General features: G+C 45.3%; 1 pseudogene; it reads right to left on the reverse strand.

The window, feature by feature from the left end:
• Window positions 1-338: 338 nt before the first annotated feature.
• Window positions 339-2,152, reverse strand: LOC141173038 (chemerin-like receptor 1; annotated as a pseudogene).
• Between the last annotated feature and the right edge of the window lie 21,537 nt (window positions 2,153-23,689).

The following is a 23,689-nucleotide window of genomic DNA, read 5'->3' on the forward strand; positions in this document are numbered from 1 at the left end:
ACATATCCTCGAACAGCAGAATTTTTTTCAAATTGTTCGTGTTCGCCGAACTGCTCGAACACCGCCCAAAACAGCTCGAATTTGAGATTGGCGAACAGTTCGAGTCGAACACCGCTCATCTCTACTACTGAGTATGATTATTAAAGAGGCATATGTCACAAGATATCATTGAGGTTGAGTTTGATTCTCCTTTATGAAAGTGTCTCCAAAACCTCAATGTGAACAACCAATAAAGTTTCAATACTTTAAATAAAAGACCTTTAATGATCCATGTTACCGATCGTTCAGTCTATTTCATATCCAAGCCAAAAGTTCAAATGTGAAGGTGTCTCTATGGATCAGATGATCTGGGATTCAGTCGTAGACTTGGTTTTGCTCTTCAGGTCTTTATGCACTGACTCTTGTAATGCGTGATTTGCTGGCATTACAGTAATGGTCCAGGATGTGTTTTACCTGACCATGTACCTTCCCCCTCAGGTGACTGATCACATATCACAGGTCCTGCGCGCACAGAATGTCTGTCTGATCACATGACTGTGACATCAGCAAGGTCCTGTCAGTGTGTGTGTGTGTGCACGGGATGGATATATAAACCCTGCTTGATGGGAGACAGGTGTTCTGAGAGAGGCATGAGGCCTGTTCCCCATGTGTGTGGGACACCGTTCGTGTGAGGCCTAGTGAGGCCGAGTGAAGCCTGGCAGCCTGAAAGGCCGAGTCTGGATCCTGTGAGTGGATGCTAGTGGCCTTGGAAGGCAGAGGCTTGGTGAAGAGTCCTGAAAGGTGCAGGCTGGATGTGACTGAAAACATACCAGTAGCCTTCGAAGGTACGAGGGCTGGAGACCCAAACCTGGGAAGCCTAAAAGTGAAAGTGGTGGCAAACTAAACCTGGAACCATTAAGACACTGCAAAAGGTAAAAGCAGTACGTTATATGGACATTGTGATATATGGACATTGTTATAGTTTGCTGAAGCCAAGTGTTATAGTTTACCTGGAGCCAAGTGGGCATAGCTGCCACTGGAAAGGCTCGTGGACATTATGTGTGTGAACTGCTGTTTATGACAATAATAAACTACTGAGTTGAGAAAATACTGGAAGGACATTGCACATGTGCTTAATTTACCCTGTGCAGCGAGTATCCCCCAGTATGATGACTAGCGCTGCCTTACACTCTTCATTGAAAGATTTTTCAAATATGGATTGGATGGACTTCCAGAATTTATCTTTAAAGTCCCTACCAATGAAAACATAGAGGAAGGGATTGACGCAGCTGTTCATGAACCTGAGGCTGGTACCTAAAGGAAACCCAAGATAAACTTCTTCAGACAAATAACCATCAACCCGATAATCTGAATGCAATTCCAGAAAGGAGAAGATATGGTAAGGAAACCAACAAAGAAAGAAGGTAATTATCACGGCAATTATGACTTTGAAGGGCTTGGAAGAGGTGGTCATGTGATTTCTTTGGATCAAAAGGGCAATCACAGAATAACATGTGACAATGATGGAGAAAGGAATAATAAATGCTACAAAAAAATCGAAATATGACAGTCGCTTTGTGTCGGGATATACCAATGTCTTTAGACGCTCCAAGTTCAAAGTTGTAATAGCATAACATGAAGTCATCTTGCTGTTTTGTATCTTGAAATATAGCATATGGTAACTTAATATTACAGCCAGTAACCAAACAGCCATGACAACAAGTAAAGCCAGTCTTGGAGTTCGGTGGTTTTGGCACCAAACCAGGAAGATGACAGAGGCACAACGGTTTATACTGATGGTGGTAAGCAGGAAGACTCTTGCATACAGATTGATGAAAATCACCATACTGTTCAACTTGCACATGACGTTTCCGAAGATCCAGTTGAGATTATTCGCCAGGTGGATTATGAACAAGGGGACAAATAAAGTGAATACAAAGTCAGCAATTGCCAAATTAAGAAACCAAATGATGTTGACTGTTTTCTTAATCTTAAAGATGGTGAACCAGATGACCCCAGTGGTCCCCAGTAGAAAAGCCAAAGAGTAGACCACCAAAAAGAAGTAATGCACAATATGCAATCCAGGTTCTTCGTTGGAATCAGTGGCATAGACAGAACTTTCATCCAATAGTGTATTATTGGAGAATGGAAATGCTGTTGACATGTTCTCCATGACTTTACTGTTGGACAGTAGAACAATTAAAAAAACTGAAAATGGAAAAATGAAAAATTATTGCAAATTGTAATTAAAAATTCCAATTTTTTTCATTCATTTTATTGTAATTTCAGCCAAGTGATTTGCTTTATTTTCCATTTTATCTTTCCAGTATTTATTAAGGAGTAAACATTGACATTAAAGGGGTTGTCCAGTGAAAATAAGTTATCACGTATCTCCAAGATAGGAGATAACTTAATGATCAGGGGGCTCTGGCCACTGGGACGTGCACCAATCATCGGAATGGAAATTTTTATTCTTGACAGGGCACATTTTTCACCTTGACAAAATGGATAGGCAGTTTAGAAGTTCAACTGGTGCTCCATTCCTTCCCTATAGGGCCTCCTGGAAAAAGCAACACGCCGTTCTCGGCTATCTCAAAGGAAACTAATGCAACGTCGGCCGAGCATCTGCACTGCCCCTTCAAACTAATGGTGATAAAAGTGCACCACTCTTCTGATCTTAGCGGGTCACAGCTCTAAGACCTCACTTGATTATTAAGTCATCATCTGTCTTTTGAATAAATGATAACTTGTTTTCTGTGGACAACCTCTTTAACTAAACCTTATTGTGCCAACCGAGATCAATCCCCACAAACTGAAAAATGACCATGCAGGAAACATAATGGAGCAAGGTGTCTTCTACTGAAATATTTTCCTAATCATGGGGTACTCGGTGCCGGGCCTGTCATTGCTAGGGGAGATTTTACAGTGGCGGTGACCCGGTCCGTGGCCCAGGGCGGTCAATAAAAAGGGGGATTTTATAGTTTTTATGTATGCAGTTCGTGACGCCACCTGTGGTATGCGGCTATAGGTAGCCGCCGCTGCAGCACAGGTCCTCTGAAGCTGGTGTTTAATGCAGCAGAGTTGGTTTGGCTCTCCACAGGTAGAGCTTAGCTCCAGGGCAGTGTAGATGTTGTAGTGAAGTAGATAATGCTGGGCGATGTAGTGCAGGGGTGATGGCGCAGTTATTAATCAGTCCACAACTCAATGGCAGTTTCCTCTTATGTTTACTTGCGGTGATTAGGCAGACCGCGACATGGGTGCTGGCTGGAAGTGGAAGTTCGGGCAGCCTGGAAGCAAGTTGGGAATCCACCTCGCCAGGTGGAGTTGTAGGCCTTCCCTTTTGCACTAATCTCTTTGGCCCTGCTGCTTGGAGCTGTGCTGTGGCCCTCGTCTCTGAGTACAACGTCTTTGTGCTCACCTGTATGGCAGGCAGCTCGGGCCTTGCTGATGCGTCGCTCCCACGTGGCGGTGCTGGGCCCTGCAGTGCTGCTGAGCCTCCGGGCGTCTGGTGGGGCCAGGAGACCTGCAGTCTCCTGCCCTCCGGTTTCTGCTGCTGGGCCTTCGGTGCCCCACAACCAGTCCTTCCGTGCTCCTATCCTCAGGGGTGAACTGCCACGCAGCTCCATTCCCTAGGTCTTTCCTCTTCAACGTCCTGAATTCAACTCCTCTCTGTTCTCCTCAGACTAACTAACCCCACCTCCAGATCCCCTTGCTGGTCTGGAGCCAGGAACGTGTTGCATGTTAGTATACCTGACTAGGGGACCCCTGCTTGCTTCCAGGCATGGCATCACCTCTTGTGAGAGAGGCAATGCCACTGTGGCAACCGGACTCCTGCGGTGCCACACATGCTCTTACCCAACACCTGCATGGCGACATTACCAGTGAAGGTGGAAGTTGAGGTGATGGCTTTAGTAGAGGTTAACACAACATTGCTTATATGATAAACTTCAGATAATAAAATGTCATAACAACATTTTTTTTCATTACATCTTAGATCTATAAACAAATTAACATAAGTTTATGCACTTAAAAAGGCGTATACCATTCGATTTACAAAAAAAAAAGTCATATACTGGATCACAAATTTTACGAAAAATTTCTGGCCAGTATTTTGAACTGGAGACATTATCAGATAGGGCGGAAATTAAGTTAATGATTTTAGTAGAGGTTAAGGCAACATGCTTACATGATAAACCTCAGATAATAAAATGTGATAACAAAACGCTTTTTTCATTACTTCTTGGCTTTATGTAAACTACAGATGAACGTGAGATTATGCACTTAAAAAAGTCATTACAAATTTTACGAGGAATTTCTGGCCAGCATATCGAACTGTAGTATCTAATGCCAGGCGGCTGCTGCCAAGTCAACTAAGATCATGTTATGCAGCAAAATATAAAAATCACTAGTCAGACCGATTATGGAACATTATGTATAATTCTAGGCTCTAGTCGGAATAAAAAAAAAACAGAAGCGAAGCAGATATACGGCACTCAAAAACGATGGAAAAGAAAATCAATTTTGAAATAACTAGTGTTGAGCGAGCATGCTCGACACTGCTCGGTACTCTCCTGAGCATCTCGCTACTCGGGATGTTCGGTGAGCACCGAGCATTCCCGGGTTACTCGGGCGGGAGCTCGGGTCTCCGCCCTGCACCTTTGGCGCTCTTTACAGGGCCAATGAACATGCAGGGATTGCCAGCCAGTCACTGTAATGCCGCAGCCATGTTGTTTGTGGACATTACAGTGGTTTGCTGGCCGCACAGCGTCACCTCGAGTATTTAAAAGCGGGCGCCGCCATCTTGGACACAGTCGCTCCAGATCAGACAGTGTAGGGAGAGTGCTTCTGAGCTAGGGAGAAATAGGTAGTGTAGGGTCTCTAAAGCCTGCAAAATCAAACAAACAGTCCTTCTCAGGACTAATATCCATCCCAGATATCAGGCAGGCAGGCTGTATAGGAAACGCAGTGGTTATACCAACAAACAGTACATTACAGTCCTGTGTGTTCCTGCTGGTCAAATTGCTAGACTTATCCCGCGGTTTCAGGGGCCAGGAAAAATCTTTTTTTTTTATCTAAATCCTGTATTTATTTTTTTTTTCAAAAATACTCGTCTTATTAACCTTTCGGTCCCCCCCCCAAAAAAAAAAAAAATTGAGTGTGTCTGTCACTGTTCAGACACCAATATATCTGTTTAAAATACTCTGGTGTAAGCCAGATAACTAGAAGTTTGGTTTTGCAGTTTCACGGTTCAAATCTCAGTATTATCCAGCTTCTGGACTTTTTTCCATAAAAAAACAGTAATAGTGTCTCCCTGACTGTTTAGACACAAATATATCTGTTTAAAAGAGTCCGGGGTAGGTCAGAGAAATAGAACTGTGGTTTTCCACTTCCACGGTTCTAATCTCCTTTTTATTACCCTTTTTCCATTGACAGTGCGAGTGTAAGCTATTTCACTTCATTTACAATGGGCAAGGCGCGTGGCAAGGGACGTGGAACTGGACTTTCTGGTGATGGTGCGTGTAGAGGACGGGGCCGTGGCCAAGGTGAAAATGAACCACAACCAACAGGCACATCTTCTCTCTCCCACTTCTTGACCGAATTACTAGTGAAGCACACTACAACACCAGTATTGCGAACTGATCAGTGTGAACAGATTATTAATTGGATAGCAGATAATACTTCCAGTTACCTGTGCACCACCACCTCCGGTCTGTCTTCCACAAGGTCAAGTTTTAGTAGCCGTGAGTCTTGACCGCATACTCCTACTCACCCTGATGCTCCTTCCTCCCACCATGCCGAGTGTCATCAGACAGCAACTGATCACACAGTTGGACACTCTGAAGAGCTGTTCACTGGTCCATTTCCATATTTGTGCCCCTCGCCTGCTCCGCTTGAAGTGGTGGAAGAGGAGATCCCATGTAGCGATGCCAAATATTTGAACAGCCACGGCCAGAGGAAGTCGACACTGGCAATTTGTCACAAGAGCTGGACGATGACCAGACACAATTGCCAGGAAGTGAGGCGGAGGATCATGGTGCGGAAGTGGAAGAGGAGGAGGTGGTGGATGATCTAGTAACTGACCCAACGTGCTAGGAGGACATGCAGAGCAAGGCCAGCAGCACACAGGGGGAGGGAGGCAGAGTACCCCAACAGGCAGGAAGAAGCAGTGTGGTGGCTGCACACAGAAGGCGGGCAAAAGTTCTGCATAACACCAACACGAGGGACGTTGCCAGTACAACCGGTAGGTCTTCCAGAGTCTGGAATTTTTTTAAAGATTCTGCTGATAACCCCAAAAAGGCCATTTGTACCACCTGCCATGCCACCATCAGCAGGGGTGACAAAACTACCATTACCAAACATATAGAAGGATTGCAAACCCAAATCATCATCTCAAATTTTATACTGCTATCTAGGGCAAAAATCCAAGCCTAAAGACAAGAGATACTAAACCTAGAAAATGCTCAGACAAGATGAGTTTAGATTGTATAGTGAAATCATTAAATTTTATTAAACAATCAAGATACCAAAAAGACACAAATAATAATAAAAGACATATACACATGTACACATAAACACAAGACAAATTAAAATAAGGGTATGCAACAAGGTGTATGCAGCATAAGATGTAAACAGTATGCAGGATACAAATAGAGAATATCAGATAAATAGTTTTAATTATAAACAAAGCACTGAACCCCTTCAATAAATTCCAACAAGCACAATAGCGAAATTTAGATGTCACTATAAAGTGCAAATGTAAATTCAAGATCTAATCAAATAAAAGTGACTCAGTGCTTAAACAAAAATTACATTCCTCGCCAAACACAGTGCTAAAAATGCAAATATAAGATCTGTACAGATCAAGATAACTTAATGTCTAGGCAAATATTGAGTCTCTGGCCTGACAAAGAAATGAATAAATAGCCATGTCAAAAGTGGCAGAGTGCTAGTGTCCGCTTACCAGGTAATCAAATCTCAATGGAGAGCTAAACAGTCACAGCATAAATTCATCTATAAATATAAAGTGCAGTGCACATAAAGTGACAAGATAGAACAATAGACCATGACTAAAGAGATTCTATTTCAAACATCACATGATATACCTGGGTTCATGCTGCAAACACCAAGTGCTATAGTAACCCGCACTCCAACGCGCGTTTCAAAGGTACGCTTCCTCAGGGAGTGATATTAAGCACTGAAATGTGTTGTATCTTATATACCTTGTAAGAATCATATAATCCTTTACTACAGATGCCTCCTATTGGGCGCATGATTGTATCCTGCCGCGATGACCGCGAGCCCACCGCGACGTCACAGAGAGGCGTCACAGAGAGGCGCGTTCACTCCGCCCGTGATGTCACATGCCGAGCGCGCGATAGCACGCGCGAGCACGGCGGAAGGAGGACATGAGCACGCGTCCTGTGGCCATATTGCTAAAGGGCAGACAGAAGGGCAAGTCACACTAATACCAGAACAAGGGAAGTAAACAATCATATGCAGACAATTAATTAATATACAATAACCCAATTTCAAGGCCCATTATTAGTGCATGCATAGATAGTGAAGATGTACATATAAAATAATAAATAAATGCCCCATCCAATAATATGTGTACAATATGACAAGTCCACACAGATATGGACAATACCACAATCCTCAAAGTTGATGTTGATCAGGGTTAAGCAAATGAATGGCCAGGATTGTCCCAGATTTAACGGAAGCAGAGGACATCCAGTAGATGGAGTTTTCAATATGTTATCATCAAATACAAATCCATAATACAAGGATATAGATTAGTGTTGAGTAGAGATGAGCGTTGTTCTACTCGAACTGTTCGCCAATCTCAAATTCGAGCTGTTTTGGGCGGTGTTCGAGCCGTTCGGCGAACACGAACGATTTGAGAAAAATTCGGCTGTTCGAGGTTATGTTCGATAACTGTTCGTGCACCAAAATCATAACTGGATTTTTTCTCAGTAATGATGAAAATTAATGTTAATACGCAGTTTGAGTGTACAGCGGGGTGGGGGGAGGGGCAGGGGATGGATCTCTGGAGGAATAATGAAGATCTCCATTTTTTTTTCTCTTTCCCGCATTTACAGTGGGGAGGTGCAATCTGTCAGCCTATCAGCAGCGCACACACGGAGCGAAGTGCTTTTTTTCACATAAGCAACGGCATGTGTCATTGGCAGTGTATGTCACATGTCCTTGCCCTATAAGACCAAGCCATTTTCCCCGTCGCCACCATTTTCTCACTGCTGCAGCTGCGTGTTAGACGGCACCGCTGTTGCTGTGTGCGCTATACCTTGTTAATTTCAAGCCAATTTTCGCACAAATCTACAGATAGCTTGGGAGTAGGGAATAGTTGTGATTGCAGTCCTTTTAAGGACTAGGTTACAGCATTTCCTACGACTTTTATCAGGCAGGTCTGTGCTCTTAAATAGATAGGTTGTGGGAGTAAAGACTAATTGTAATTGGAGTCCTTTTCAGGACTAGGTTACATCAGTTCCTATCAGTTTTTGCCAGGCAGGTCTGTGCCAGTGCTGTGCAAGTTTTTTTCACAGCATTTGGCTGAATCTAGCAAAGCTAATCCTTTTTGGCCTATTGCAGAGTGTGTTAGTCAGTGGAGTAGCTAATCTGTGGTGCAAGATATACCACCTGTGTATAGAATACCAATTTTTTTACTGCACCTAGTGAAGTAAAATCTTTTGGGCATAGCATCATTCTATTAGTCCATCTATACTGACCTCCATCAGTTTGAAAATTGAATATAATTTTTTTCTGCATCTAGCTCTGAAAAAATATTTGGCCTTCTAGCAGTGTGTGGGACTTTCTCTATTAGTCCATCTATACTGACCTCCATCAGGTTGCAAACTGAATATATTTTTTTCTGCATCTACCTCTGAAAAAATATTGGGCTTCTAGCTGTGTGTGGGACTTGTTCTATTAATCCATCTATACAGACCTCCATCAGGTTGCAAACTGAAAATAATTTTTTTCTGCATCTACCTCTGAAAAAATATTTGGCCTTCTAGCAGTGTGTGGGACTTGTTCTATTACTCCATCTATACTGACCTCCATCAGGTTGCAAATTGAATATAATTTTTTTCTGCATCTAGCTCTGAAAAAATATTGGGCTTCTAGCAGTGTGTGGGACTTGTTCTATTAGTCCATCTATACTGACCTCCATCAGGTTGCAAACTGAATATATTTTTTTCTGCATCTACCTCTGAAAAAATATTGGGCTTCTAGCTGTGTGTGGGACTTGTTCTATTAATCCATCTATACAGACCTCCATCAGGTTGCAAACTGAATATAATTTTTTTCTGCATCTAGCTCTGAAAAAATATTTGGCCTTCTAGCAGTGTGTGGGACTTTCTCTATTAGTCCATCTATACTGACCTCCATCAGGTTGCAAATTAAAAATAATTTTTATCTGCATCTAGCTCTGAAAAAATATTTGGGCTTCTAGCTGTGTGTGGGACTTGTTCTATTACTCCATCTATACTGACCTCCATCAGGTTGCAAATTGAATATAATTTTTTTCTGCATCTAGCTCTGAAAAAATATTGGGCTTCTAGCTGTGTGTGGGACTTGTTGTATTAGTCCATCTATACTGACCTCCATCAGGTTGCAAACTGAATATATTTTTTTCTGCATCTACCTCTGAAAAAATATTGGGCTTCTAGCTGTGTGTGGGACTTGTTCTATTAATCCATCTATACAGACCTCCATCAGGTTGCAAACTGAATATAATTTTTTTCTGCATCTAGCTCTGAAAAAATATTTGGCCGTCTAACAGTGTGTGGGACTTTCTCTATTAGTCCATCTATACTGACATCCATCAGGTTGCAAACTGAATATATTTTTTTCTGCATCTACCTCTGAAAAAATATTGGGCTTCTAGCTGTGTGTGGGACTTGTTCTATTAATCCATCTATACAGACCTCCATCAGGTTGCAAACTGAATATAATTTTTTTCTGCATCTAGCTCTGAAAAAATATTTGGCCTTCTAGCAGTGTGTGGGACTTTCTCTATTAGTCCATCTATACTGACCTCCATCAGGTTGCAAATTAAAAATAATTTTTATCTGCATCTACCTCTGAAAAAATATTTGGGCTTCTAGCTGTGTGTGGGACTTGTTCTATTACTCCATCTATACTGACCTCCATCAGGTTGCAAATTGAATATAATTTTTTTCTGCATCTAGCTCTAAAAAAATATTGGGCTTCTAGCTGTGTGTGGGAATTGTTGTATTAGTCCATCTATACTGACCTCCATCAGGTTGCAAACTGAATATATATTTTTCTGCATCTACCTCTGAAAAAATATTGGGCTTCTAGCTGTGTGTGGGACTTGTTCTATTAATCCATCTATACTGACCTCCATCAGGTTGCAAACTGAATATCATTTTTTTCTGCATCTAGCTCTGAAAAAATATTTGGCCTTCTAGCAGTGTGTGGGACTTGTTCTATTACTCCATCTATACTGACCTCCATCAGGTTGCAAATTGAATATAATTTTTTTCTGCATCTAACCCAGCCAATAGTTTTGGCCTAATACCACAGTTTGGCCACTCAGCTCTGCTCGGTTCAAATCCATTGCTTTTTTGTGCAAACAACTCCAGAGTTGTGAATTAGTTAACCACCAAAATGAGTGGAAAAAGGCCTGCTGCTGGTGGAAAGGGGAATAGGCGTGTTGGGAAGGGGAAAAAGGTTGTGTCCGTGGGGTAGGTGTTAAAGCAACAGTAACATCTGCAGAAGAAAGACCATCTTCCAGCCAAACTAAAATGTCTACTTCTTTTAGCGGACAATGTGATAAGATCCCTTTCTTACGGCCACGCCAATCGCTACAAATTCCAGATGAGGCACAAAAACAGCAGGTGCTTCAACGGATATCAAGTGCTCCTTTAAGTGGGCTCTCCTCCACATCAACTTCAACATCACAAATACTCCAGTCCTCAAAGGTGTCACCCCAATCGCACTTGCTTCCTCACAGCTCCCAAATCTCCAGCTGCCAGACTGGGTATGAGGTAGAACAGATGGTTGAGTCTGCAGAGCTGTTTACTCATACTATAGCCTGGGAATCAGAGGTCGACTCCAGCGCTTCTGTGAATCCTGACGAGGAAATGATCTGCACTGATGCCCAGAATCTTTATGAGTCGGATCCAGGAACAGACGCAGAAGGTTCTGACCATAATGTAGACCCTCATTCCCAAACTGTAACTCCTGTTGGTGGAGACAATGAGGAAGACGATGATGAGACTCAAATACCTGATTGGAGCGACAACTTTAGTTTTTTGTCAGGGCAGGAACAGCTTGGCTCTGAGGACGACGGGTGTGATAACGCACAGGGTGATGATGATGAGGTTGGAGATCCCACTTGCTGTCAACCCACAGTCAGCCAAGAGATGAGGTCAGCAGAGGAGGTGGAGGAAGATGCTAGTGACGACGAGGTCAGGTTGCGCCTTCCTGGACAGAGACGTAGTACTGGAAGCACGTCAACAACTGCATCCTCAAACACAACTCTGCCTCTCACCACAAGTCGTGGTGGCTCTTCAGGTCGCATGGGTGCTAAGCCTTGCATAGCCTGGGCATTTTTTCAGATCGATAAAGATGACCCAACTCGTGTTATCTGTAACATTTGTCAGCAAAAGCTAAGTAGAGGCCAAAAAATACATAGTTTGAGTACTTCATGCATGAACCGGGACATGGACATGAAGCATAAGTTGCAGTGGGAAGCTCAGTGTGCTACAATGCGGTCTAGCCGGCCGGGCCAACCACCGTCTGCCATATCTTCTGCATCCGCGGCCTCTTCATCCTCTGTGACTGGGGGGACAGCAGTCATACCTGTTTTGGGGCGCAGACCTGCCACCTCTTTACCCGCAACAGCCAGCGTGATTGGCAGGTCATCATTTTCTTTGGAGGTGGTAACACCAGCTGGTGTTGAGCGCTGTCCGACATCGATAGCACCACCTTTGGATCAAGGCAACCTAACATGTCCGCCTGCATCTTCCTCACAGACCGGCAGTTTGCCGGGTACACCGTTATCAACCCCGTCTAAGCACAATAGCCAGCCCTCGGTCCCTCAGATGTGGACAAGTAAAAGACCATTTCCTCCTAGCCATGAGAAAGCTAAGAGGTTGAATTTCACCATCTGCAAGCTCTTGGCTACAGAAATGCTGCCTTTCCGCCTTGTGGACACAGAGGATTTTCGAGACCTTATGTCCGTCGCAGTGCCCCAGTACCAGATGCCCAGTCGGCACTACTTCTCAAAGAAAGGTGTGCCTGCGCTCCACCAGCATGTCGCACACTACATCACCGCTTCTTTGAGAAACTCTGTGTGTGACAGGGTGCATTTCACCACAGACACTTGGACGAGTAGGCATGGACAGGGGCGTTACATGTCGCTGACTGGGCACTGGGTAACTATGGTGACAGCAGGACAAGGGGCTGCTGTCCAAGTCTTGCCGTCCCCACGAGTTGTGCGTCAATCCTCTTTATGTCAAAGTTCCTCCACTGCTTCTGCCTCCTCAACCTCCTCTCGGTCTTCCACCTGCACCCAAAGCCTGTCTGGTCATGCCACAAGCTTTCTAACTGCGCAGAAGGGATCCTGCACACCTCCTTACTATGCTGGCAGTAGGGCTCAACGTCATCAGGCGGTTTTTACTTTGAAATGTCTGGGAAATGTGAGTCACACAGCTGAGGAGTTGTGGTCAGCTCTGGAGAACCAATTTCATGAATGGTTGTCTCCACTGGACCTGAAACCAGGGAAGGCCGTGTGCGACAATGCTGCAAACCTGGGTGCGGCCCTTCGCCGGGGCAATGTCACACACGTGCCTTGTATGGCTCATGTGTTGAACCTGGTTGTCCAGCAATTTTTAGCCCACTATCCCAGACTAGATGGCCTTCTGCAGAGGGCACGGTCGCTGTGTGCTCATTTCCGCCGTTCGCATCCCGCAGCTCACCGACTTACATCTCTACAGATGTCTTTGGGCCTGCCACTTCACTGGCTAAAATGCGATGTGCCTACCCGGTGGAATTCAACTCTGCACATGTTGCAGCGACTGTGGCAGCACCGACAAGCCCTGGTGCAATACGTTCTGACGTATAGCCTGGGCCAACGAGATCCAGACGTGGGGCAAATCACGCTGGAGGAGTGGTCTCAGATCAGGGACCTATGCACCTTTCTGCACAGTTTTGAAATGGCGACGAAGATGTTTAGTGCTGACGATGCCATTATCAGCATGACTATTCCGGTGATTTACATGCTGGAGCACATGTTAAACAGAATTCGGAGTCAGGTGGTGGCACAAGAGGAGGTGGAGGAAGTAGAGGAGGAGGAGTTGTATGCGGAAGGGCTAACATCTGCAAGATCCAGACGGTCGGCAGCACCAAGGCGGCAGGCATGTGAGGGTGGGGGAGATGGTTTTACCAGGGCGCATGGTAGCAGCCAAACTAGTAAGGAAGGTGCAGGAGCCCAGGAAGAAGTGGAGGACGAACTGATGGAATACTCATCAGATGAGGGAGACCTTGATCACATTTCTGTTGTGGGAGGTTGGGGGGAGAGGACAGAGGAAGGAAGCATGATTGTTACCTCGCCACCAACACAACAGGGACTTGGTGCTCCTGGATGCGCAACACACATGAGTGCCTTCTTGCTGCACTACCTGCAACATGACCCTCGAATTGGGAGAATTAGAAATAATCCTGACTACTGGGTTGCCACACTGTTAGATCCCCGGTACAAAAGTAAATTTGCAGAAATTATTCCTGCCATAGAAAGGGATGCACGCATGCAGGAGTATCAGCAGAGACTGTTGCAGAATCTTACATGTGCTTTTCCACAAAACACCAGTGGTGCACGTAGTGAATCTCACAGTTCCAACTTGCCAACCGTGGGACCGTCAAGTGTTCAGCACTCAAACCATAACAGAACCACAGTATCTGCTGGTAACATCAATTTTGCGCAATCATTTCACCACTTTTTTAGCCCATCCTTTGCAAGGCCACAGGAGACAAGAAGTCTGACACATAGTCAACGCCTAGAGACGATGTTACAGGAGTGTCTCCAAGTAAACATTGAAGCCATGACTGTGTCACTGGACCCTTGCTCTTTTTTGGCTTCCAATCTGGATAAATGGCCGGAGCTAGCCACTTACGCCTTGGAGATCTTGTCATGCCCCGCAGCCAGCGTTCTGTCTGAACGTGTGTTCAGCGCTGCTGGTGGTGTGCTGACAGATAAGCGCACGCGGCTCTCCACTGATAATGTAGACAGACTCACGTTCATAAAGATGAACAAATCATGGATCCGAAACGACTTTTCTACCCCTGTGTCATCCTGGGGAGAGTAAAAGATGGATGATTGGTTAAAATCACCCTACCAACCATTTTAAGCTTTCAAATTACTAATCATGTTTATCTGTATCTTGGCTGGAAAATAATTTGGGCTTTGTAGCAGTGTGCAGCACTGATTCTATTAGGCCATCTATAATAAGCTGCACCAGTTTTAAAATTACTAATCATGTTTATCTGTTTCTTGGCTGGAAAATAATTTGGGCTTTGTAGCAGTGTGAAGCACTGATCCAATTAGACCATCTATACTAAGCTCCACCAGATTTAAAATTAATAATAATTTTTAGCTGCATCTAGCCCGGAAAATAATTTTGGGGCTCCGAGATGCGCAAGACACATAAGTGCCTTCTTGCTGCCTTCATTCCTCGTTCCTGGAGCCTTCTCCGCTCCTCTTCCTTCCTTCTCCCTCTTCCAGGCCTGGGCCTCTGTTACTAGGCCCGCCTCCGGAGCAGAGCTCATGCAGAGCCCCTGCTCCCAGCCACTTCTGCTCAGACTTCTCTGCACTGAACTAAGATGGTGCCCACCTTTTATACTCCCTTCTCAATGCACCCAGGAACTGCTTCCTCCCTGCTCCTGCACTACAGGGTTCCCCTTCCTCAGTGTTCCCTCCCCCCACTCCAGCCAGGGACAGGGACTGTCGTGCCCATCTCAGGGGCATATTGGTCGCCCTGCCCCACGGCAATGTGGTGTAATGCATGCAGGTGTTGGGTCCTGATCCACACTCAATCCTTACCTGAGAGTGAGATATCACACCTCTGGGTGAGGTGCAATACCTCTGTAGCAACCGAGCCCTCAGGGTAATACAGTTCCATTTATCTTCAGCCTAGGTGACGTATTGCGATACAGGGCCGTGATTTTGGCTATAAAAGGGTCCCCTAGACCCCTACCCCAAGCTTTTTAAGAGAATCATATATGGAATGCCAGGAGACTCTATGGAATGCTTTCTCAGCATCCAATGAGAGTATCTAATTACAAATTTTTAACTGCATCGAGCCCAGGAAATACTTTGTGCCTAGTAGCAGTGTCTGCTAGTCAGCGGATTATCCCGGCTGTTAAGCAAGCTACACCACCTGTAGTTTTGACACTTAATTTTTTCAAAGGAAATGCTTCGGGACCACGGGATACTCAGTGAAGAGCATCAGGAGGCACCCCAAGGCATAGGGGCTGGGACTGGCAGTAGGATGCCTTGCGGTGGACAGCCGAGCTCGATCCTTATAAAAGCTTTTTAACTGCAGCAGCTTTAGTGGACGCTACTGGAGCTGGAATTACGCGGCTGCTGGCATGAGACTTGCCCTCCAATAGATCCTTGTAAATGGATTTAAAGTGTATTCATTCAAATTAGAGAGACAATTTAAATTAAAAAGTTTAGAGCTGCCTCCACCACAGGGGGGCTCGCTCGACCCACCAGCGGACAGGCACCAGTATTGGGAGAGGGGGGCTGGCCGTCAGGGTTCACCGCGGCTCTGGCACAAACCCGGCGACACGGAGGTGGCACGGGCAGGAGCGGACTGAACGTGTCGGCTTCTCACTTTTTGGATTTTAGAAGGGCATGACATGCCTATATCTGTGTCTCCCCCTCCTTTTACTCCTCCACCTCTTTTCTTTTCGCATGACTATATGTACTTGTCACTTTTCCATGTGTTAGTTGTGTCTTCAGAGCAGTTTGTCAGCTTTTGGACACCTTTGAAGGTGTTTTCTATGTGTTTCTATGTGTTTTTGTTTGCCTGCCATTGGTTTTAATGGTGTTCGAAGGTGTTCGACGAACAGTTCGACGAACAGTTCGGCGAACACACGGGTGTTCGACGAACCGAACCGAACTCGAAAACTACGGGGGTGGCTCAACACTAGTGTTGAGCGAACATGCTCGACACTGCTCGGTACTCGCCCGAGCATCACGCTACTCGGGATGTACTGCAAGCACCGAGCATTTCCGGGTTACTCGGGAGGGTGCTTGGGTCTCAGCCCTGCATGTTTGGCGCTCTTTACAGAGCCAATGAACATGCAGGGATTGCCAGGCAATCACTGTAATACCGCAGCCATGTTGGTTGTGGGCATTACATTGATTGGCTGGCCGCACAGCGTCACCTCGAGTATTTAAAACCGGGCGCCGCCATCTTGGACACAGATGGCTGGGATCAGACAGTGTAGGGAGAGCGCTGCTGATTTAGAAAGAGATATATACTGCAAAATAGTTACTGCAGGGTCTGTAAAGGCTACCAGATCAAACAAACAGTCCTTCTCAGGAATAATATTCATCCCAGATTTCAGGCAGGCAGGCAGGCTGTATACGAGACACAGTGGTTATACCAGCAAACGCTGCATTACAGTCCTGTGTGCTCCTGTTGCTGAAATTGCTGGACTTAGCTCCAGGTCTCGGGGGCCAGGAAAAATCCTTTTTTTCATATAAATCCTCTTTTTTTTTTCCTCCTTCACACTGTACAAATATCCATCTTATTAACCTTTTGGTCCCCCCCCCCCCCCCCCCCCCAAAAAAAAAGTGTGTCTGTGACAGTTCAGACACAAATATATTTTTTAAAAAGAGTCTGGTATAGGCCAGAAAAATAGAAGTGTGGTTTTGCAATTCCACGTTTCAAACCTCTGTATTATCCACTTTTGGGCCATTTTTACTTTAAAAAAACAGTTTGAGTGTGTCGCTGACTGTTCAGCGGCAAGTATATCTATTTAAAAAAGTCTTGTATACACCAGTAAATTACAACTGTGGTTTTGCCGTTCCACGGTAAAAAATCTCTATTATCCAGCTTTTGTCTTTTTTTGCCGTAAAAAAAAAAACTGTAATAGTGTCTCCCTGATTGTTCAGACACAAATATATTTGTTGAAAATAGTCTGGTGTAGGCCCGAGAAATAGAACTGTGGTTTTGCAGTTCCACAGGTCAAATTTCTGTATTATCCTGCTTTTGGCACCTTTTGCCTTAAAGAAAAACAGTAATTGTGTCCCCTGATTGTTCAGACAAAAATATATCTGTTTAAAAGTGTCTGGTATACACCAGTAAATTATAACTGTGGTTTTGCCGTCCCATGGTAAAAAATTTCTATTATCCAGCTTTTGGCATTTTTTCCATAAAGAAAAACAGTAGTAGTGTCTCCTGATTGTTCAGACACCACTGAGGTTTTGCTGTTCCATGGTAAAAAATCTCCATTATCCTGCTTTTGGCATTTTTTGCCGTAAAAAAAAAATAATAATAGTGCCTCCCTGATTGTTCAGACACAAATATATTTGTTTAAAATAGTCTGGTGTAGGCCAGAGAAATAGAAGTGTGGTTTTGCAGTTCCATGGTTCAAACCTCTGTATTATCCACTTTTGAGACAATTTTACCTAAAAAAACAGTTTGAGTGTGTCGCTCACTGTTCAGCCGCAAATATATCTATTTAAAATTGTCTGGTATACCCCAGTAAACAATAACTGTGGTTTTGCCATCCCACGGAAAAAAATCTCTATTATTCAGCTTTTGGTATTTTTTCCGTAAAGAAAAACAGTAATAGTTTCTCCCTGATTGTTCAGATTGTTTAAAAGAGTCGGGTGTAGGCCAGAGAAATAGAACAGTGGTTTTCCACTTCCACGGTTCTAATCTACTTTTCATTACCCTTTTTCCATTGATAGTGCGAGTGTAAGCTATTTTACTTCATTTACAATGAGCAAGGAACGTGGCAAGGGACGTGGAGCTGGACGTTCTGGTGGTGGTGCGTGCAGAGGACGGGGCCGTGGCCAAGGTGAAAATGTGCCACAACCAACAGCCACATCTTTTCACTCCCAGTTCTTGACCGAATTACTAGGGAAGCACAGAAAAACAGCAGTATTGCGACCTGATCAGTGTGAACAGGTTATTAATTGGATAGCAGATAATACTTCCAGTTACCTGGGCACCACCACCTCCGGTCTATCTTCCACACAGTCAAATCTTAGTAGCCGTGAGTCTCGACCACATACTCCTCCTCACCCTGATGCTACTTCCTCCCACCATGCCGAGTGTCGTCAGACAGCAACTGATCCCACACTTGGACACTCTGAAGAGCTGTTCACTGGTCCATTTCCAGATTTGTGCCCCTCGCCTGCTCCGCTTGAGGTGGTGGAAGAGGAGATCCCATGTAGTGATGCCCAAATATTTGATCAGCCACGGCCACAGGATGTCGACGCTGGCAATTTGTCACAAGAAGTGGACGATGACAAAACACAATTGCCACGAAGTGAGGAGGAGGATCGTGGTGCGCAAGTGGAAGAGGAGGAGGTGGTGGATGATCTAGTAACTGACCCAATGTGGCAGGAGGACATGCAGAGTGAGGCCAGCAGCACACAGGGTGAGGGAGGCAGAGTACCCCAACAGGCAGGAAGAAGCAGTGTGGTGGCCGCACACAGAAGGCAGGCAACAGTTCCCCGTAACACCAACACGAGGGACGTTGCCAGTACAACCTGTAGGTCTTCCAGAGTCTGGAATTTTTTTAAAGACTCTGCTAATAACCCCAAAAAGGCCATTTGTACCACCTGCCATGCCTGCATCAGCAGGGTTGACAAAACTACCAGCCTGACTACCACCAGCTTGATCAGGCACATGGCAGCAAAGCACCCGACTTTGTGGGGTGAACCCCAGGGTCCACGACCAGGGTCAGCAGGTGTCACCACTGCTTCTTCCGCTGTTGTGCATGCAATAGAATTCCCTATTGTTTGTGCAAGGCAATACCCTGTCCATGCTGCATGCAAAGATGCCCCCTCCTCTCAGTCTTCACTTGTTATGGCAGTTTCTCAAGAAACAGCATCAACGTCCAAGTCCCACCGCAGCGTTCAATTGTCCATATCCCAGACCTTTGATCGAAAGCGGAAATGTGCAGCCAACACCCACAGGACACAGTCCTAAATTCGCACATTTCAAGGCTGCTTGCATTGGAAATGCTGCCTTTTAGGCTGGAGGAGACGGAATCCTTCCGCAACCTTATGGCGGTAGCCGTCAGTTGGTACTCGATCCCCAGCCGACACTATTTTGCCCGGTGTGCCATCCCCACACTACACAAGCACGTGTCCCAAAACATCTGCCGTGCACTCAACATTGCAGTTACTGGGAGAGTCCACCTGACAACGGATACATGGACAAGTGCTTGTGGCCAGGGACGGTACATCTCCCTGACGGCACACTGGGTAAACATAGTGGAAGCCGGGAACCCAGTCGGACATTGGGACGGAACACATCCTCCCCACACCGAGGATTGCGGGCCCTATGTCAGTCAGAGTTGCCCCAACAGTGTACAGCTCCTGTGCATCATCCTCCTCCTCCTCCTCCTCATGTTCAGCCTCCATCTCAGATATCACCACATCAGTTACAAGCTGGAAGCACTGCAGTACTGCCTCCGCCAAGCGGCAACAAGCTGTGCTGAAACTCATAAGCTTAGGTGATAAACCTCACACTGCTTGTGAGTTGTGGACAGCTGTGAAAGATCTGTGTCTGAGACTGCTAAACCTACATCCAGGCATGGTCATGTGTGACAATGGCTGTAACCTGTTGGCGGCTCTGAGGCAAGGCGAGATCACACACGTACCATGCCTGTCTCATGTGCTTAACCTCGTGGTTTAGCGGTTTCTTAAATAGTACCCCGAGTTGTCAGATCTGCTTGTCAAAGTACGCTGCCTGTCAGCTCATTTTCACAAGTCGGCTACAGCTTCCGCCGCCCTTGCTGTGTTGCAGCAGCGTTTGTAGCTTCCAACACATCGACTGGTGTGTGATGTCCCCACACGTTGGAACTCTACCCTCCACATGTTGCACAGGATTTGTGAGCAGAAGAGAGCAGTTGTGGAGTACTAGCTGCAACAAGGCCATCGATATTCAGGTCAGACTCCACACATAAGACCTCAGGAGTGGACCTGGATGTCTGACATATGTACCATCTTGACAAACTTTGAGGAGTCCAGAAAGATGGTGAGTGGAGTTGACACCATCATTAGCATCAGCATTCCACTTGTCTGTCTTTTGCAACGCTCTCTGTAGAGAATTAAAGAGGAGGCATTGCAGCCAGAGTATGATGAGATGGATCAAGAATGCGTAGCAGTCGATTACACACAGCCCAGCCTCATCTCATCCCAACGTGCATTGGGGGACAATGAGGGAGAGGAGGAGGAGGAGGAGGAAGAACAGGAGCTGGTATCATGCGCTGTAGACGGTAGTACCTGTACGAATGTCATACCATCGGTTCAGCGTGGGTGGCCTGAGAACAGGGGGAAGGAGCAGGAGGAGAGCATGGTCAGTCGTCATCTTGGTGAGGACACGGAAGTCTTGCACGTTACCAGTCTGGCACGCATGGCTGACTTTGTTACGCTGCCTTAACCGTGACCCTCGCGTTATCAAAATGTTGGGTGACAGTCATTACTGGTTGGTGACACTTTTAGACCCCCTGCTACAAGGAGAACTTTCACTCTCTTATTCCTGAGGTGGAGAGTTCTTCAAAAATGGGGCAGCAGCAGAAGGCCCTTGCGCAGAACTGTTAAAAAAATTCCCACCTGGACACGCTAGCGGCAGAGGTCATAGTTCATTGCCCAACCAAGACGTACATGTGAGAGAGACGCAACTCCAATCAAGCAGAGGCAGGGGAACATTGTCAACCTTCTGGGACAGTTTTCTGAGACCCGCCCAGCTTACAGGCCCTGAGGCGCGGGGTACTCTCACAAGGAGTGGAAAGTTTCAAAAGACGGTGAGGGAGTACCTAGCCGACCGTTCAAGCATTCTCCGTGATTCCTCTGTGCCTTTTAATTTTTGGGTATCCAAGCTGGACACTTGGAAAGAACTCGCTCTGTATGCCTTGGAGGTCCTGGCCTGCCCTGCCGCTAGCGTGTTATCAGAGCATGTTTTAGTGCCGCTGGGGGAATTATAACTGATAAGCGCATTCGCCTGTCAACTGATAATGCTGACAAATTGACCCTTATCAAAATGAACAAGGGCTGGATTAGGCAAGACTTCTCATCACAACCAAATGACAGCAGAGTAACATAAAGTCAAATCCACTGTGTTATTTCGGGAGGTGTATTCACATGCACCGCTTCACACCTACACATAGAATCATAGAATCATAGAATGGTAGAGTTGGAAGGGACCTCCTGGGTCATCTGGTCCAACCCCCTGCTCAAAGCAGGATTCACTAGATCATCTCAGACAGATGTCTGTCCAGCCTCTGTTTGAAGACGTCCATTGAAGGGGAACTCACCACCTCTCGTGGCAGCCTGTTCCACTCATTAATCACCCTAACTGTCAAAAAGTTTTTTCTAATATCTAATCTGTGTCTCCTCCCATTTAGTTTCATCCCATTGCTTCTAGTCTTTCCTTGTGCAAATGAGAATAAAGATGATCCTTCTACAATGTGACAGCCCTTGACATATTTGTAGACAGCTATTAAGTCTCCTCTCAGTCTTCTTTTTTGCAAGCTAAACATTCCCAAATCCTGCAACCGTTCCTCATAGGACATGGTTTGCAGACCAGTCACCATTCTGGTCGCTCTTCTCTGAACTTGCTCCAGTTTGTCGATGTCTTTTTTAAAATGTGGTGCCCAAAACTGTACACAGTATTCCAGATGAGGTCTGACCAAAGAGGAGTAAAGACCGATAATGACTTCACGTGATCTAGACTGTATGCTTCTGTTAATACATCCCAGAATTGTATTTGCCTTTTTTGCTGCTGCATCACACTGTTGACTCATGTTCAGTCTATGATCTATTAGTATACCTAAGTCTTTTTCACATGTACTGTTGCTTAGCTCTATTCCTCCCATTCTGTATATGCTTTTTTCATTTTTATTGCCCAGATGTAGTACTTTGCATTTTTCCCTGTTAAAAACCATTCTGTTGGTTGCTGCCCACTGCTCCAGTTTATTTAGGTCTTTTTGAATCCTCTCTCTCTCTTCTCTAGTATTAGCTATCCCTCCTAGCTTTGTGTCATCAGCAAATTTAATCAGTTTACCCTCAATTCCTTCATCTAAATCATTGATAAAGATGTTGAACAATACAGGTCCCAGGACGGAGCCCTGTGGTACCCCACTTGAGACATTCATCCAGCTGGATGTGAAGCCATTTACAACCACCCTTTGAGTCCGATCACTAAGCCAGTTATGAATCCACTTAACAGTTGCCTGGTCCATTGCATACTTGGTCATTTTTTCAATAAGGATGATGTGAGATACTTTGTCAAATGCTTTGCTGAAGTCAAGATATACTATATCTACAGCATTTCCCTGATCCACCCAGTCAGTGATTCTGTCATAGAAGGAAATTAAGTTAGTCTGACATGACTTGTTAGTTACAAACCCATGCTGACTCTGGTTAATCACTTCATTCTTATCCATGTACTTACATACATGTTGTTTAATAATTTGTTCAAAGATCTTTCCTGGTATAGAAGTCAGACTCACCGGCCTATAGTTCCCTGGGTCCACCTTCTTCCCCTTTTTGAAGATAGGAACAACATTTGCTCTTCTCCAGTCTTCTGGGACTTCTCCTGTTCTCCAAGAATTTTCAAAGATTATGGAGAGTGCTTCTAAAATTTCTTCTACAATCTCCTTCAGTACTCTGGGGTGTAATTCATCTGGACCTGGAGACTTGAACTCATTTATGTTAGCTAAAAATTCCCTCACAATCTTTCTGTTTACTGATAACTTGGATTCCTCTATTCCTTTAAAAGGACAGTGAAGATCAGTTGATGTTACATTTTCTTTCTGAGAGAAAACAGATGCAAAATAGGAATTAAAAAGTTCGGCCTTCTCAACATCCTCTCTTACCATTTCTCCATTTTCATCCTGTAAAAATCCTATAGCATCTTTGACTTTTCTTTTACTTTTGACATACCCCCAAAATCCTTTTTTATTGCTTTTGACATCTCTTGCAAGCCTTAATTCATTGTCAGCTTTAGCTAACCTGATACGTGCCCTGCAGGATCTGCAGACTGCATTATAATCATCTTTAGATATGTCTCCCTCTTTCCATTTAATAAACATTTCTTTCTTTCTTTTTAGCATGTGTTTAAGTTCTGTGTTCATCTGACGCGCCCCCTGGGACATATTCCTTTTTGAGGGGAATACCCGGCACCGGATCAGATGGGGGGGGGGGGTTTGTAGTCTCCGAGCGGCTGTGACCCGGCCCGTGCCCAGGGCGTCAAGCTCAGTGTTATGTGGCAGTCCTACAGATGTTATTAAGAGTTCTTTTGTGTCGACTACGCCACCCGTTGTGATGCGGTCACTGTGGCCGCCGCTGCAGCAGGGTCCGCTGAGGCTGATGGTGGGTGCGCAGCTTGGTGGGATAACCCCCAACGGGAGGGGTATAGCCTCAGAGGGGACAGGCGCAGAGGATGGGGGTTGTGGTGGTGTAGTGCAGACG

This window comes from Phyllobates terribilis, unplaced genomic scaffold (genome assembly GCF_046119375.1).
Source record: "Phyllobates terribilis strain yellow unplaced genomic scaffold, ASM4611937v1 Scaffold_12__6_contigs__length_324123572, whole genome shotgun sequence".
In the NCBI taxonomy this organism is placed as follows: Eukaryota; Metazoa; Chordata; class Amphibia; order Anura; family Dendrobatidae; genus Phyllobates; species Phyllobates terribilis.